The sequence below is a fragment of the Saimiri boliviensis genome, chromosome X, assembly GCF_048565385.1.
Source record: "Saimiri boliviensis isolate mSaiBol1 chromosome X, mSaiBol1.pri, whole genome shotgun sequence".
Classification (NCBI taxonomy): domain Eukaryota; kingdom Metazoa; phylum Chordata; class Mammalia; order Primates; family Cebidae; genus Saimiri; species Saimiri boliviensis.
Window position 1 is genome coordinate 122,894,967 of NC_133470.1, and position 15,342 is coordinate 122,910,308.

At 40.6% G+C, this 15,342-nt stretch overlaps 2 protein-coding genes across 5 annotated transcripts in view; one reads left to right on the plus strand and one right to left on the minus strand.

The window, feature by feature from the left end:
• The window catches only part of TRPC5 (transient receptor potential cation channel subfamily C member 5), a 303,299-nt gene that overhangs the window by 252,484 nt on the left and 35,473 nt on the right, over positions 1-15,342 (plus strand). The gene's annotated exons all lie outside the window — the stretch shown is intronic.
• Positions 1-15,342, minus strand: part of TRPC5OS (TRPC5 opposite strand) — a 109,346-nt gene that overhangs the window by 83,413 nt on the left and 10,591 nt on the right. The window contains exons 2-3 of one of the 3 annotated variants that reach the window (XR_012515590.1): positions 4,342-4,470; positions 1,785-3,092 (exon numbers count right to left, since the gene is read on the minus strand). The exons of 1 other annotated variant lie outside the window; for it this stretch is intronic. The gene's annotated coding sequence lies outside the window, so the exon portion shown is untranslated. Of the gene's footprint in view, positions 1-1,784; positions 3,093-4,114; positions 4,471-15,342 lie in introns of those variants that run through there. One more of the 3 variants, XR_012515589.1, reaches the window with a different exon arrangement.

Genomic DNA, 15,342 nt, shown 5'->3' on the forward strand with positions numbered 1-15,342 from the left:
ATTTCAGAGAGTATGGGTTCAAGAGTAGTCAGACTGCCTGGATTTGAAAACTGGACAGCCACTTACTGTGGTTTTGGGCAACTTGACCTCTTTCTGCCTCATTTGACTTCTCTGTAAAGTGGGGAGGATAACTAAGCTTTTCATTTATTGCTTACTCTCATATCTCTTCCCTGCCTGTTTCTTGTATCAAGAAAACCACGTTTGTCACAATCCTTTACCCTTTGGTGTTTGAGCAGATTCAACCAATCAGATAGTAGGAGGAAGGGAGAAGCTAGACTATTTCTTCCCCATCCCAGCCTCACTTATTGCGGTGCCTCCAATAGCAGCTGTAGCTCCTCTGGGGCTCATCTCCAAATACCACCAGCCATCTCCTCCCTACTTGGTCCCAGTTTTTGCAGAGACTCCCCATCTTGGCTCAAACTCCAGCCAGAGTGCACTAGTCTTGGCTCTAGGAACACTACCTCTTCCTGTTGACCCTCAAACTCCAGGGATCAGAGGGGCTTCCTGCTGTTGCTAATCTCTGGGTTGTCTCATTATTCCCTTTTTAACGTGTCAGCTCTTACATCATCTGTGTAACCAATCCTTGTATTAAATCTAGATTTAAAAGTCCTAGAGTGGGCTGGATGCAGTGGCTCATGCCTATTATCTCAGCACTTTGGAAGTGAGATTATCTCAGCACTTTGGAAGGCCGAGGCAGGTGGATCACTTGCAACTAGGAGTTAGAGTTTGAGACGAGCCTAGCCAACATGGCGAAACACTGTCTCTACAAAAAATACAAAAATGAGCTGGATGTGGGAGAGCATTCCTGTAGTTCCAGCTACTCGGGAGGCTGAGGCACAAGAATCACTTGAACCCAGGAGGTGGAGGTTGCAGTGAGCTGAGATTGTGCCACTCTACTCCAGCCTGGGTGACAGAGCAAGACTCTGTCTCAAAAATAAGGAAGGAACGAAGGAAGGAAGGAACGAAGGAAGGAAGGAAGAAAGAAAGGAGGGAGGGAGGGAGGGAGGCAAGTTGGTTGGGAGGGAGTAAAAAGAAAGAAAGAAAGCCCTAGAGTAATTTCTCTTTTCCTGGCTGCACCCCAACCAACATGTATCTGATTGAATTGTTCTGAGTTACATTTAGGAACTACAAATTGAACTCAGCCCTAAAGAATAGGTCAAATTTGGAAGGACAGAAAAGTGGGAATGGGGTATCAAATCTCATTTTTGACAAGAATATAGCTTGTACACCAGCAGGGATTGGCCTAGTGTTCATTAAAGGCAGCAACACTGTAAAGATTGGCTTCAGTCTTCTCTGCCTCCCATACTTTAATCCCCCAGGAAACTATCTTTTCAATAGGCAGTGAAGTCCTCCCTGCCCCCACAAGGAATTTGCCCCAACAATGAGGAGAAGCAAATACAGTAGTCACATCTCTAGGAACTGCCTGACAAAGTACAGAGCCTACCTTTAGAAAAATAATACAAAGCGATAAGGTGTGTTCATGTGTCTTCCCACATCCCAAATCTGGGCCCTCACATTGCAGTCCACCTGACTCAGCACAGAACCCTAGACTGCCTGACTTAGAAAAGCCCCAGGCCCCTCCTCTAGGCCCAAACTGAGCTCCTTCTCATTCACTAAGGCTTAAAGAAGTCAGTAATATGAATGTAATAAATAACAATATCTAGCATATAGACAAGTCTTTATTAAATGTCAAGCACTAAGTACTTTCTATTACTATTATAGCTACTATAATAACTACCAATTCCTAAGCATTTATGTGCCAAACACTATACAGAACACTTCGTATTAGTGATCTCATTAAATTCTCACACCAACCTTATAAGGTAGGTACTATTATTAATGACATTTTATGGGTGAGAAAACTGAGGCACAGAGATAAAAGTGACTTGCCCAAGGGAACGCTTTTCTTTTTTTTTTTTTTTTTTTTTTTTTTTTTTTGAGACAGGGTCTTGCTCTGTTACTCAGGCTAGAATGCAGTGGCACGATCTCAGCTCCCTAAAACCTCCACTTCCCAGCTCAAGCAATGCTCCAGCCTCAGCCTCCCAAGTAGCTGGGACCACAGGTACAAGTCACCATACCCAGCTCATTTTTCTATTTTTTGTAGAGATGGGGTTTCACCATGTACAGGCTGGTCTCAAACTCCTGAGCTTAAGTGATCCGACCATCTCATCCTCTCAAAGTGCTAGGATTACAGGTATGAGCCACCACACCTGGCCAAGGGCACACTTTTAATAAGGTCTGTCTAACCCAAAGCAACAGAGATATCTCACTTCCTCCTTTCCTGCCTCCATCTCAAGCCCCCAGGCCCTGATGCACAAACCACACCAGACTCCTGCCCAACCTCAGACTTCCCTGGCTTCACCCTTACCCTTGGTTGACTAACTTGCTGACTGTTTATCCTTTAAGCACCGTTTCCCTTGGCTTTTGACACACAGCGACTTATTTCCTAAGCTGAGACTCCCTATCACCACCCCCAACACACACCGACTAGCTCTCTTTTTCTCCTTTAGTGTGTCCAGCCAATTTCACACATGAAGTTTCTTCTTAACTCTGCCCCTAATACTTCCAGCCTCCCCAAATAAGCAAGCAGACAAACACAGACACAGGGAGTAAACAAGTCAGCACTACCGAGCTTATTTGCATGACAAGAATTCCTCATTGAACTAACACATCCTGCCTTGAGACATCTCAGCCTTGTTCGTTGCCAGACAACTCTTTGCATGCCTAAAGCCTCTCTTGACATTATACTCACACTAGTAAATGGACTGACTGTACAATATCCAGCTTCAGGGGAGGAGGAAGGAACATTCTCTCTGCAAACGCTGCAGGGGGCACCAAAGGCTGACTTTTCAGACAGACCTCCCTATCCTCCCTGGGCCTGGCCTGGCCCTCCCCCTGGTGGTTTGAGACAGCAACAGATTCCTTGGTAATTCTGCATCAATGCCTGCTCCTGGTTTTGTCAGCAAGCTGTCTGAGAGACTGTATCTGCTGGGGATGAGAGCTCTTCGCCACAAAATTCTCAGGGTACTTTGTCAGGTCTGTGCCAAGCAGCAATCTCTGCTTCCAACAGCAGCAACATCCTTTGATACCTGCTTCTACCTGTTAAGGATTTTGGTGACTGACAATGATTCAAGTGGAAATGGGATGAGGACAAATGAAAAGATGTAGATTTTCTGCCCCTGTCCTAAATGGCAACAAAACAGGGCAGATATCTGAGCTACTCCTCTGGATCCCAGACTCAGCTGGGATGTTCATCAGGAACATCAGTAATAGTCATGAAGACTCTATCTTGAGTAACTCAGAAACAAGACCAACTATGCCAGTGACAAAAAGGTTCCAATGCCCAAAGAATACCTCTCCTCGTCTGCTGGCTGATATTCTTTACTCTTTCATTCATTAACTTAACAATAAATTAACAATTGAATAAATATCTATTGTATGGATAAATGAATAAACTTAATAACTTAATAAACACGTATTGAGGCACTACTATGTGCCACACTACATTCTTGGCAGTGGGAATACAACAGGTTGTAGGTGAACAAGACAAGCTGGGTCCCTGTTATGGAGTCTACATGGACTCTCCAATCATGGAACAACAGTTTCAAATTTCACTATTTGCATTTTGTTTCTTTACCTTTAGGTTGCCCTTAACCTTTTATGGGTCACAGACTTCTTTAATGATCTGATGAACATGAACAAGAAAAAAGGATATATCAGCAAACATATGTAGAGCTTAGCATTTCAAAGGGTTCACAGGCGGCCTCTCACAATCATCCAGAAATTCCTTACCTTAAGATTTGCCCTCAGTTATAATGCAAGTATGCTTTGAGCTATGAGTAGGTCATTTAGGACTCAGTGTAAATGAGTATGTCCAGTCCCTTATTAAGATCAGGTTTTCCTATATGGCCAAGCAAGTGAGGCAATATCATAAGGCAAATGTGCCTGAGGAATACTGAGGAAGGGACAAGAAGAAAAAGAGATTGGAGGCACTGAAGGAAAATGCCACCATCATCACAATTTTGCAAACAGTCAGGTCCATGTAACAATCCCCAAGCCAAAGGTGCCTTTGCCCTCTACATAAAATAAGAATTACCCATGGATACTCCTGAGATAAAAATGACTATGTTTTTATTTCAAAAAATATCAGAGTTGAGGTTCAGAAAGTATTGCTCTTTGTGGTGTTCCTGGACCCCTGTCCACAACAGTCTGAAGGTTGGTGCTAACCAATGGGTACCCCTGAACCTAAAACAAAAGTTAAAAAAAAAAAAAGAATTGATTTGTGGGGTTACTTAGCCTTCCTACTTAAATTGGTCTCTGAATGCTTTCTTCATAGGATACAAACAACATTTGTAGACAAGTCAAATATCCATGGTCCAAAAGTCGTTGTCTGAGGGTGTGGTTCTTCTTGGCTTCTGCCTTATTCCCATAATCCTTGTTCTGGGCACCAGGAATCAGTGGACTAGAAAGCTAAGAGATACAAACATTATCTGTTTCTGAGAAACTTGAGGTTTAAAAACTAAACGTGAGTTCTGAGTTATTAATAAGGCCTCTCTCTCTTCCTGTAGTCACGGAAGCCCTGTCCCATAACCTGGCTCAATGTGAGAGGCAGAATGGGCAAAGAGGTGTCCTTTAGCTATAACACAGAGGTCAAAATACCCAGTGGAGCATCAGAGGTTACAACCCACTGTATTACCCTGCCTTATACTTGAGATCTGACAGCAAAATTACATTATCTCAGCTGTCAAGGTAAATCTGCTTTTCTTTAAAAGACGAAATAGAAAAAAATCTAAGAGTAAAAATGTGAGGTGAAAGACATTGTATTTCTCTCTTTTCTCACAGGATTTTGCTCTTTCCTCTGTTTTGTTCTCTATTCTAATTTCTCCCTGAGTATTTGAACTTACAGAATTCCTGTGTCTATAAAATTGTGAGCTAATCACAAAGATTTGTCAAGGAATGTATTTATCTCAAAGTCCTTCGTAATAAATGTAGCATATTGGGAATTTCCCAGAGTATAAGGAAAGAAAGTACGGTAGGCCTCCTCATTCATTAGAAAATCAACACCAATTATGAAAGAAGGTTTGTAGTAGTGTGATTAGAATCATCTCAACTGATTCCATCAAAGCTCCCACTGCCCTGGCCCTAAAGATTCTTGGGGTATAGGGAAGTTTCCATTGCCTGATCGATATTCTAGGAGGTTATACCACAGGGTTTTTCTTTTTTTTTCTTTTTTCTTTTTTTAAATTATTTATTGCATTTTATGTTTTGGGGTACATGTGAAAAACATGCAAGATTGTTGCATAGGTACACACATGGCAGTGTGATTTGCTGCCTTCCTTCCCTTCACCTATATCTGACATTTCTCCCCGTGCTATCTCTCCCCACCTCCCCACCCCCCAACCCCTCCCCCATTTCCCCCCAACAGACCCCAGTGTGTAATGCTCCCCTCCCTGTGTCCATGTGTTCTGATACAGGCTCACTAATCAACTTAGAGATATTTTATGTTAAAATCTCTCCATTCTTAACTTGTATACACTTTCTGGCCCATAGTAGGCTTTCATTTAATATTTATTGAATGGACAAATTAATTAATTGCTAATGCATAAAACCTCCCAGAATATTTTTAAATGAAGACAGAACAACTGACATAGCTAACTAAACCTAAGGTTTACTGTCCTCTTGTTCAGGGGTTAGCAAATGCTGCCTGTAAAGGCCAGATAGTGAGTGTCTTAGGCTTTGTGGACTCTGACTCAACTACCCATTATAATACAAAATCAGTCATAGGCAGTACATAAATGAATGGGCATGGCTATGTGCCAATAAAAATTTACTTATGGACACGAAATTTGAGGTTCATATAATTTTCAAGTGTCAAAAATAGTTTTATTTTTTCGATCACTTAATAATGTAAAAAATCAATCTTAGCTCATGGGCAACACAAAATCAGGTGGCAGTCCAAATTTGGCCTGCAAAACATAGTTTACACCCTCCTACTCTAGTTGCTTCAAAATATGTCTATTTTCAACCTTTGAGGACTAAAACTCTGCGAAGACAAGGGCTCTGGTTTAGGTTTTCTCTATAGTCCTCTCATGCCTGGTAAAATATGGTGCATATAGTAGATACTCAATAAATGCCTTTTCACTGATTGATAGAGAAAAGGCTGGGGAAATCTCTGATCTATAGTTTGTCAACTGTGTTAAAAATATATATAATGTCAGCCAGGCATGGTTGTCTCACACCTGTAATCTCAGCACTTTGGGAGGCCAAGGCAGGCGGATCATGAGGTCAAGAGATGGAGACCATCCTGGCCAACATGGTGAAACCTATCTCTACTATAAATACAAAAATTAGCTGGGCATGGTGGCGTGCACCTGTAGTTTCAGCTACTCAGGAGGCTGAGGCAGGAGAATCACTTGAACCTGGGAGGTAGAAGTTGCAGTGAGCAGAGATCACGTCACTGCACTCCAGCTGGTGAGAGAGTGAGACTATCTCAAAAAAAAAAAAAAAAAAAAAAAAAAAAAAAAAAAACATAATGTCAATTTATATGCATTGCAAATGTTTAGTGTTTGTAGATCAATAAATTTCTATGGTAATGGGTAGGGGAATTATCTAATGAAAAGAAAATCTACCCAGATGATATATTTCATAATTACAGTTAATACAGTGCTTTATACTTTCCAAAGCACATTTCCATAATATATTATCTGATCCTCACAAGAGCTCTGTGAATGTAGGCACTATTATCTCAATGTTACAGATGAAGAAACGGACTTCCAAGACTTGCCTAGGGTTTCAAAGCAGGTGTGATTTTTTTCATTCATTCATTCTTTCCATAAGAACTTGTGAGTCTGCTATGTGTAAGGAATTAGATGAGAGGGAACTCAGGTCTAGTGACCCCTGAAGTGATCTTCAGAAGCTATCTAGAAGATGGAAGTATGGCTTGGGAAGTCAAAAATTAGCTTCTGATAAGTGAGGTAGGAAGTTAGAAAACAAACATGACTGTCTGAGTACATGAGACCAGTAACAATTCTAGCTGGGGACAGACCTGCAGCTTTTCCCATGTCCCAAGTGATAAGGCATATCTCTATCTTCATCCAGACTCAGAAATGAAGTCCTGATTTGCTTAGTGCATTATTTCTGAAAACTGCAAGCTGAGCTCAGCAAAAACCACCATTCTCACCATATTATGGAAGAGGTTCCCTCACTCCCCAATGGAAAGACGCAGGCTGGAAGAACAATCTGTACCTCCTTGACTTAAAGACTTAATGTGCATCTCTGAAGATACCCAGTAAAGGTGACAAGCAGTTCAGTGAGATTCGGGAGTACCATATCTGCTATGAATGGTGCTCCCAGAATTGTGCAGTATATGATCTGCACAGCTGAATGTAGGATCTCTAAAAGGTCACTTCTGAAGCAGAAAAAGCAGCGGGTTTTTTTTTGTTTTGTTTTGTTTTTTGTTTTTTGGTTTTCCCTGCAAGAAACAAGCAAAAGAGAAACCTGGGCAGTCAAAGGCCCATATGCAGGGATCTATTCTTCAAAATCTCAAATCCCTGTTCAGGCTCTGTTTCTGTTTCCACACATTTTGCAGGAACCTTCCTGATGCCGGCGCACTTCCCAAAAAGACAGTATATCTCAGTGGTTAAGAACTTGGCATCAAAGGCAGCCCTATCCAGATTTGAATTGTAGTCTACCAGTTTCTAGCTGTACATCCTTAGACAAAAGTTTTTCACTTTGGTGAGCCTGTTTCCCAATATATAAAATGGAAATAGTAATGAAACCTATCTCATCAATGCAGTTATTAATATTTAATGATATGATTCAAAAGTGGTAGGTAATATTGAGGTTACCCTCAGTTTCATTTCTGCCTTTGGGTCTTCAATTAATCTCTTCTACAAAATTGATTGTACACTTATTTTGTGCCAGACTCTAGGACTGACCTGTAAAACTACAATAGTGAACAAGACAAAGTCTCTAACCTCAGTGGGCTTTGATTTTATTGCCATAGCCTAAGAATAGGCAAATAGAGAAAAATCCATTAATAATTATTTATTTGCAATGATTGGTATGATTAAAAAATAGAGTAATAAAGAAGTACACTTTAAGTTCGTTGCTCAGGGAATGTCTCTTTGAGAAGGTGACATTTGACCTGAGAACTGATGGATTAAAATGAGCCAGCTGTATGTTCCTGTTTAGGAAAAAATAATTGAAATATATCAGGCAAGGCCGGGCGCGGTGGCTCAAGCCTGTAATCCCAGCACTTTGGGAGGCCGAGGCAGGTGGATCACGAGGTCAAGAGATCGAGAGAATCCTGGTCAACATGGTGAAACCCCGTCTCTACTAAAAATACAAAAAAAAAGTAGCTGGGCATGGTGGCACATGCCTGTAATCCCAGCTACTCAGGAGGCTGAGGCAGGAGAATTGCCTGAACCCAGGAGGCGGAGGTTGCGGTGAGCCGAGATCGCGCCATTGCACTCCAGCCTGGGTAACAAGAGCGAAACTCCGTCTCAAAAAAAAAAAAAAAAAAAAAAAAAAAAAAGAAATATATCAAGCAAATATCTTCCCCCAATTTCTGTCTTTTTATCAAGCAAATATCTTCCCCCAATTTCTGTCTTTTTATCCAGGCCTTTAGCCCTCAGGTCATTTTAAAGAGGTTCTGGGGGAGTCAAGCCTCGAGTTGCAATTTTACTGGGGCAATGAAAGAGGGCGGAAGAAGCATTTGTTTGGTAGTTATTGGTGTGCCCATAACAAAGCTCAGAAAGGTTAGCAGAAGAGTGAAGACTAAACACATGTGTTTGGGAGTGAGGACACAAGAAGTTCAAGCTAGCTGGCACTTCTGATGTGAAGTAGGCTGTGGCAGGATGCTAAAGAGAGGCTAATCTCTCCAATTACTAGCCCACTGAATTCTGTGAGGATACTTCTGTCCAGGCAGTAACCCCATAGATAGGAAATGAAGTAAGTAAGTGTTAGATATGCATAAAAGGAGTCAGAAGACTTCGATCCTAGATCTTCTTTATCATTGACTAGATCTGTGACCCTAGAGAAGTAATTTTTCTCTTCAGTACCTTAATTGGCACATTTGTGCAAGGTAACAACTTCACAGGGTGTCCTGCCAACTTCACAGTTCACAGGGTGGGTGTAAAAATCAGATACGAGAAAGTATGTGAATGTGCTAGGAAAAGCATATAGCTCTAGACAAATGTGAGGTACTGGCTCTCTAGTGTCCCTTTCCCACTGATAGGCTGACAGGTGAAACACTTGGCATTTCATTTTCTGGCCCATCTGTTTGATATTGGCCAGAAAACTCCTATGTAGAGAGGACAGTAGGCCCAGAAAGTCCAAAAAGCGTCCCATCTCATAGGCAAGCACCTCTTCTAAGGATGTAGGGAGGATTCTTCCATCATATGAACTCAGAGGACACTACGAGGCCATTATTTCCTTTGAGTACCACCCAAGATATCGCAAGAATTATTTTTGCAGTAATAAACTAGAGACTTAAAGGAAGTAATGTTTATTTCCAAGTCTCAACTATGACATAATGTATTTTATATTACCCAGAGGCCTCTATGATGCTTTTCTTTCTGAACATACATAAGGCACCCTGCTCCCAACTTCTCCCTCCATCCTACTCCATCGAGGCCTCACCTTCCTTCCATAACAATAGAGAGGGGTGACATCTACTAGAAAGGAACCACATTTTGACCTTTCCCTGCCTCGAATTACTCTGAACCCTTTTTCCCCTTCTCCCCTCACCATTATCCCACCTTGTGGTAGGACAGGGAGGACAGGAATGGGAGAAAAATTGAAACTGACAAGATGACTACAGAGAAGGTATGGGGAACTGAAAAAGCCCCACAATTCCACTGGTTGATTTCATTAGAAATTATGAATTTTAAAACTGCCCAAATTTCATGCTATCAGAAAGTAAATGACTTTGCTGAAGGCAACAGAATGAGTCAGAGGTTAGATCACAGACACAGGAAGCCTGACTATCCTGTGCTCTCACCAATTTGCTTGCCACTTTTCCTCCCATATCGCTTGGAATCAGAGAGGGAAAGATTATTAAGGCCCATTATTTATGGCCTATATTGATTTTGTGAGTATACACGTGTTCTATATACTAAATGCTCTCTTGGTTTGTGACAGGCTCTCTAAATAAAATTCAGTGATGCCTGTGAGGACCTTGCAGGACCATTTTAGAAGATGAAAAGGAGATCCCTGTGCAGTCTCAGGGATGCAATACACTGGATCAATTGCAACTATCTTTTGTTCTGCCACTTTTATTGTTCCCCACACAAGGCAGCCTGCTGACTTTCCATTAGAAAGACCAGAGAGTGCCAAGCCTAAATAACCACTAAATATCCTTTCTTTCCATGCTCCCTGCCTTTCTCATTCATTAGTTAGAAAGCCATTTCTTTGGGTTGTATTGTGCACACTTTAGGAAAGGCTGGGGAGACTACTGGTTGTTTATTCTGTCGTTTTCCCTCCTCCTCACTATCTTCTTTCCATAGTAGCTGCCTGATAACTAACTTCATTCATTTTGCTATATGGCCTGAAAACATTATCACCAGGGATGCACAAATTATACCTACTCTCCACTGTCCTGTCAACAGAGAGATGGAGGGTTGCATGGGCAGGGGAAGAGAGGGACAGGTGGGAAGGAGGAAGAGCTGCTGATTAGCTACTTTGGCCTGCTGATTTTTACACACACACACACACACACACACACACACACACACATATTTTACTTTCTGTAAGTTCTGGGGTACATGTGCAGATCATGCAGATTTGTTACATAGGTATACACGTACCATGGTGGTGTTTTGCTGCATCCATTGCCCTTAGGTATTCCTCCTAATGCTATCCCTCCCAATCCCCCAACCCCTTTGACCTTTCCCTGACTCTCCCTAGTTCCCCACCCCCAGACCCCAGTGTGTGATGTTCCCCTGTGTCCATGTGTTTTCGTTGTTCAGCATCCACTTATGAGTGAGAATATGCAGTGTTTGGTTTTCTGTTCTTGTGTCAGTTTGCTGAGAATTATGGTTTCCAGTTTCATCCATGTCCCCGAAAAGGACATGAATTCATCCTTTTTTATGGCGACATAGTATTCCATGGTATATATGTGCCACATCTTCTTTATCCAGTCTATCGTTAATGGGCATTTGGGTTGGTTTCAAGTCTTTGCTATTGTGAACAGTGCCACAATAAACATACATGTGCATGTGTCTTTATAATAGAATGATTTATAATCCTTTGGGTATATACCCAGTAATGGGATTGCTGGGTCAAATGTAATTTCTATTTCTAGATCCTTGAGAAATCGCCACACTGTCTTCCACAATGGTTGAATCAATTTACACTCCCATCAACACTGTCAAAGCGTTCCCATTTCTCCACATCCTCTCCAGCATCTGCTGTCTCCTGATTTTTAAATGATCGCCATTCTAACAGGCATGGGGTGGTATCTCAATGTGGTTTCGATTTGCATTTCTCTAATGACCAGTGATGATGAACTTTTTTTCATATGTTTGTTGGCTATATAAATGTCTTATTTTGAAAAGTGTCTGTTCATATCCTTTGCCCACTTTTTGATGGAGTTGTTTTTTTCTTGTAAATTTGTTTAAGTTCTCTGTAGATTCTGAATATTAGCCCTTTGTGAGATGAGTACATTGCAAAAATTTTTTCCCATTCTGTTGGTTGCTGGTTCACTCTCATGATTGTTTCTTTTGCTGTGCAGAAGCTCTTAAGTTTAATTAGATCCAATTTGTCTATTTTGGCTTTTGTTGCCATTGCTTTTGGTGTTTTAGTCATGAAGTCCTTGCCCATGCCTATGTCCTGAATGGTATTGCCTAGGTTTTCTTCTAGAGTTTTTATGGTGTTAGGTCTCATGTTTAAATCTTTAATCCATCTAGAATTTATTTTTGTATAAGGTGTAAGGAAGGGATCCAGTTTCAGCTTTCTGCATACAGTGAGCTAGTTTTCCCAACACCATTTATTAAATAGGAAATTCTTTCCCCATTGCTTGTTTTTGTCAGATTTGTCAAGGATCTGGTGGTTGTAGATGTGTGGAATTATTTCCGAGTCCTCTGTTCTGTTCCATTGGTCTATGTCTCTGTTTTGGTACCAGTACCATGCTGTTTTTATTACTGTAACTTTGTAGTATAGTTTTGTTTTTTTTTTGTTTTGTTTTTTTGAGATGGAGTTTCACTCTTGTTACCCAGGCTGGAGTGCAATGGCACGATCTCGGCTCACCGCAACCTCTGCCTCCTGGGTTCAGGCAATTCTCCTGCCTCAGCCTCCTGAGTAGCTAGGATTACAGGCACGAGCCACCATGCCCAGCTACTTTTTTGTATTTTTAGTAGAGACGGGGTTTCACCATGTTGACCAGGATGGTCTCGATCTCTTGACCTCATGATCCACCCGCCTCAGCCTCCCAAAGTGCTGTGATTACAGGCTTGAGCCACCACGCCCGGCCTGTAGTATAGTTTGAAGTCAGGTGTTGTGATGCCTCCAGCTTGCTTTATTTATTTATTTATTTATTTATTTATTTATTTATTTTGCTTAGGATTGTCTTGGCTACGTGGACTCTTTTTTGGTTCCATATGAAGTTTAAGGTGTTTTTTTCCAATTCTGTGAAGAAAATCATTGGTAGCTTGATGAGGATAGCATTGAATCTATAAATTACTTTGGGCAATATGGACATTGTCATGATACTGATTCTTCCTAACCATCCTCATGAAATGTTTTTCCATTTGTTTGTGTCCTCTCTTATTTCCATGAGCAGTAGTTTGTAGTTCTCTTTGAAGAGGTCCTTGACATCCTTTGTTAGTGGCATACCTAGGTATTTTATTCTCTTTGTAACAATTGTGAATGGGAGTTCACTAATGACCTGGCTCTCTGTCTATTATTGGTGTATAGGAATGCTTGTTATTTTTGCACATTGATTTTGTATCTTGAGACTTTGCTGAAGTTGCTTATCAGCTTAAGGAGATTTTGGGCTGAGTTGACAGGATTTTCTAAAGATGCAATCATGTCATCTGCAAATAGGGACAGTGTGATGTCCTCTCTTCCTATTCGAATACCCTTTATTTCTCTTGCCTGATGCCTTAGCCAGAACTTCCAATACTATGCTGAATAGGAGTAGTGAGAGAGGGCATCCTTGTTTTATACCAGATTTCAGAGGGAATGCTTCCAGTTTTTGCCCATTCAGTATGATATCAGCTGTGGGTTTGTAATAAATAGCTTTTATTATTTTGAGATAAAATCCATTGATACCTAGTTTATTGAGAGTTTTTAGCATAAAGGGATATTGAATTTTGTCGAAGGCCTTCTCTGCATCTGTTGAGATAATCATGTGGTTTTGTCTTTGGTTCTGTTTATGTGATGAATTACGTTTATAGACTTGCATATGTTGAACCAGCCTTGCATCCCCAGAATGAAGCCAACTTGACTGTGATGGATAAGCTTTTTGGTGTGCTATTGGATTTGGTTTGCCAGTATTTTATTGAAAACTTTTGCATAAACGTTCATCATGGATATTGGCCTGAAATCTTCTTTTTTAGTTGTGTCTCTGCCAGGTTTTGGTATCAGGATGATGTTGGTCTCATAAAATGAGTTAGGGAAGATTCCCATTTTTTTGTATTCTTTGGAATAGTTTTAGAAGGAATGGTACCAGCTCCTCTTTGTACTTGTGGTAGAATTCTGCTGTGAGCCCATCTGGTCCTTGGCTTTTTTTTTGGTTGGTAGGCTATTGATTGCTGCCTCAACTTCAGATCTTGCTATTGGTCTATTCAGGAATTCAACTTCTTCCTGGTTTTGTCTTGGGAGAGTGTAAGTGTCCAGGAATTTATCCATTTCTTCTAGATTTACTGGTTATTTTGCATAGAGGTGTTTGCAGTAATCTCTGATGGTAGTTTGTATTTCTGTGGGATTGGTGGTGATAGCCCATTTATCATTTTTTATTGCATCTATTTGATTCTTCTCTCTTTTCTTTTTTATTAGTCTGGCTAGTGGAGTCTCTATTTTGTTGATATTTTCAAAAAACCAGCTCCTGGATTTCCTGAATTTTTGAAGGTTTTTTTTTTTGTGTGTGTGTCTCTAACTCCTTCAGTTCTTCTTTGATCTTAGTTATTTCTTGCTTTCTGCTAGCTTTTTAATTTGTTTTATCTTGCTTCTGTAGTTCTTTTAATCATGACATTAGGGTGTCAATTTTATATCTTTCCTTGCTTCTCCGGTGGGCAGTTAGTGCTGTAAATTTCCCTCTAGACACTGCTTTAAATGTGTCCCAGAGATTCTAGTATGTTGTGTCTTCATTTCTACTAGTTTGGAAGAACATCTTTATTTCTTCCTGCATTTCATTATTTATCCAGTAGTGATTCAGGAGCAGATTGTCTAGTTTCCATGTAGTTCTGCAGTTTTGAGTGAGTTTCTTAATCCTGAGTTCTAATTTGATTGCTCTGTGGTCTGAGAGACTGTATGTTATGATTTCCATTCTTTTCCATTTGTTGAGGAGTGTTTTACTTCCAATTATGTGGTCAATTTTAGAAGAAGTGTGATGTGGTGCTGAGAAAAATGTATATTCTGTGGTCTTGGGGTAGAAAGTTCTGTATATGTCTATTAGGTCTGCTCGATCCAGATCTGAGTTCAAGTTCTGGATATCCTTGTTATTTTTCTGTCTTGTTGATCTGTCTAGTATTGACAGTGGTGTGTTAAAGTATCCCACTATTGTTGTGTGGGAGTCTAAGTCTCTTTGTAGGTCATTAAGAACTTGATTTATGTATCTGGGTGTGCCTGTATTGGGTGAATATATATTTAGGATAGTTAGCTCTTCTGGTTGCATTAATCCCTTTACCATCATGTAATGCCCTTCTTTGTCTCTTTTAATCTTTGTTGGTTTAAAGTCTGTTTTATCAGAGACTAGGATTGCAACCCATTTTTTTTGTTTTTGTTTTTGTTTTTGTTTTTTCTCTCCACTTGCTTGGTAAATCTTCCTCCATCCCTTTATTTTGAGCCTATGTGTGTCTTTGCACGTGAGATGGGTTTCCTGAATAAAGCACACCAGAAGGTCTTGACTTTTTATCCAATTTACCACTCTGTGTCTTTCGATTAGGGCATTTAGCCCATTTACATTTAAGGTCAATATTGTTAGGTATGAATTTGATCTTGCCATTTTGATGCTAGCTGGCTGTTTTTCCTATTAGTTTATGCAGTTTCTTCATAGTGTGGATGGTCTTTACAGTTTGGTATGTTTTTGCAGTGGCTGGTACTGGTTGTTCCTTTCCATGTTTAGTGCTTCCTTCAGGAGCTCTTGTAGGGCAAGCCTGGTGGTGACAGAATCTCTCAGCA